Raw genomic sequence first — 2,840 nt, forward strand, 5'->3', positions numbered from 1 at the left:
TTTATGATATGGTCATTATTTTCTCAAAAGTGGAGTTACAAGTTTATCAACTTTCAAATAAGAAATACTTTCCCATCGTTCCTCAACTGTACTGTATGATATACCATTTTCTAGAGCCGAGTCTCTATTATAAAATTTTGCTACATAAGACCAAATTGAACCAGTCGGTCACATATGTGCACTACAGGAGACAGTTGTATGATATTTTCTGTTTAACACAACGCAATCACACAACCACGACTTGACACAGCCGTAGCTTCAGGTGTACTCTGGGAATTGTAGTCCTCTTAGTTCAGAAAATCACAAAGGTGTTTTTGATTTTGTTTCTTTTTTGTTGCTGTTGACGACTGATCTCACCAAATCAGAAAGACAACAGTTCATCAGACTTTGGTGTAGGGTACAGTACATTCTGACTTGGTTCCCCTTCCCGGTGGCTCAAGTTCGTTTTTTAGATCATAACACATTCCCTTAACCTGAAACTAAAGCATGTAGAAAATGTAAATGTAATTCTCACTAAAGGATAAGACATTAAATAATAAATTTTATTGCTATTGCTATATCAATTGCTATATCAACAGAGTTGATTGGACTTTGTTTCAATAAAGCTCATGCAAATAAGAACAGTACACAGTAAAAAACAAAACACCATAAAAGCATTCATATTTCATCAATACTCTAGATATTGAGGGCCACTGTACATACTAGTGGCAACTGCTAACCAGAAGAGTATTGTCCTCACTAAAGTGCCTGTGAGAGGAAGCTACTAGACTATTGAGACGCAGCCCCAGTGTGTGTCCTCAAGGTACGGTGTTGAATGTGCCCCCCAGGGATCGGGGGGGATGCGAGGGGAGAGAAGTCCTTGAGGGCGAACATGATGACGTCGCTCGGTTTTTCGTAGTAACGGGAAGTATTCTGCAAGAAGTCGGCCATCGTGGCGGCGGAGATCCGGCTGCTGCCGTAAGTATGAGGCGTGTTCCGCCTTCAACTCCTCCTGTAACACCATGTATAACACACACACTCACAAGTCAGGTCATGTTGGAAACTTAGGGGTTAGTGGTTTGAGAGTAAGGGGCTAGGCCAGGGTGAGAGTAGTGGAGTAATGGTAGGGTATAGGGTAATAATAATCCAGGAAAGTGCATCCACATGTCCTCCTAAACACACCAGACGCCTCTTCTCAAACACTGGCTTATCATCCCTCACCTCAGACACAAGTACACCCAAACATGTAAATAGGGGAACACTCTTAATAGTGTGTGTGTGTGATGTCCTCTTACCAGTCAGGTAGGAAATAGCAGTGCCAACACTGAGGGAGGTCTATTAACCTGAGCCACGGTGCACCCGGCTACAGCCCGTGACATGAACAAGAAAAAGTGGTGAGGGAGGAGCGCCCTTCTCAAGTCGAACAGTAATCGGCGCCGCTTGGTCAACAGTAGTAGGCTTGATCACCAACAACGATGAGACGGCCTATAGGGAGGAGGTGAGGGCACTCGGAGTGTGGTGTCAGGAAAACAACCTCTCACTCAATGTCAACAAATCAAAGGAGATGATTGTGGACTTCAGGAAACAGCAGAGGGAGCACCCCCCATCCACATCGACGGGACAGCAGTGGAGAAGGTGGAAAGTTCCTCGACGTACACATCACGGACAAATTGAAATGGAATGAAGAAGGCGCAACAGAGCCTCTTCAACCTCAGGAGGCTGAAGAAATTTGGCTTGTCACCTAAAACCCTCACAAACTTTTACAGACAGAGAGCATCCTGTCGGGCTGTATCACCGCCTGGTACGGCAACTGCACCACCCACAACCGCAGGGTTCTACAGAGGGTGGTGCGGTCTGCACAACACATCACCGGAGGAAAACTACCTGACCTCCAGGACACTTACAGCATCCAATGTCACAGGAACGCCAAAAAGATCATCAAGGACAACAGAGCGGGGCACCTGGCTGATGCTCGGGAGGCAGCCCAGTTCCAAATTGAGTACAATCGACTTTCATCCTTTGCAAAACACCTTCACGGGCGCCCAGACGATATTAATCGACAACCTCACTGCCAAGTGGCTGGGATGTCCTCCACTGAGTCCACCGTCCTCTTCACCCCAAACACCTCCATTGTTCCCAGATACATAGACAGTTAGTCTGTTTGGAAAGAGAAACATAGAGTACATTCCTCTTAGTCCTGAATAATTTACTTGCAGACAAAAAAAAAATCTACTTTTTTCAGTGGTTGTGTCACGGTTGCGTGGTGGTGCTTAGCACCTACAGATTTCCCCTCCCCCATTAATCAAGATCCACGACCCCGCTCTAGCTTGCGCTGGAATGCATGTCCCCGCTCCTGCACATGCTGGGCTTGGGCTCAAAGGTTGGGCTCAGCTGGGCTCCAGTGCTAGCGGGCATGTAGTAATGGGATCCTGATACCGGAACTAGCAAGATGTCAGCCCGCAAGAATCGACGTAGGCGACCGTGAGTAGATTACGTTAAAAACAACGGTCGGGCCATCTTGAAGGCTATCTCTAGTTCTTATTATAGCTCAATGGTGTACCTGGGATGGCGTGCTTCCCGACTGGAAACCTGGCCCCTTGGGGTATCTGGTCAATATAATGGATCATCAGTGGTTAACGTCCAAAAGCGGAAGTTGCGTCACAGGCTCTCTTTCCAAAACGGGATCATCCGGTTGTTGGGGACTCGGCAGAGGCTACAGTAGCTTAAACAGAGGTGGCTCCCCAGGCCTCAGAGCCAGAAATGTACACTCAAAAAGTCATGGTTACTTTTGTCTCTCACAACAAAATTGCCCTCATTCATTCGTTCATACAGTCATTCACAGAAGAACAAAAACAACCATA

The 2,840-nt window shown here is 46.5% G+C and overlaps 1 long non-coding RNA gene across 1 annotated transcript; it reads right to left on the minus strand.

The window, feature by feature from the left end:
- Positions 1–521: 521 nt before the first annotated feature.
- Positions 522–1,923, minus strand: LOC111957178 (uncharacterized). Its single transcript, XR_002876348.2, has 2 exons — positions 1,275–1,923; positions 522–991 (listed from the first exon to the last, which is right to left on the minus strand). It is a non-coding gene; the product is annotated as an uncharacterized lncRNA (long non-coding RNA).
- Between the last annotated feature and the right edge of the window lie 917 nt (positions 1,924–2,840).

The sequence above is a fragment of the Salvelinus sp. IW2-2015 genome, linkage group LG32 (assembly GCF_002910315.2).
Source record: "Salvelinus sp. IW2-2015 linkage group LG32, ASM291031v2, whole genome shotgun sequence".
NCBI lineage: Eukaryota > Metazoa > Chordata > Actinopteri > Salmoniformes > Salmonidae > Salvelinus > Salvelinus sp. IW2-2015.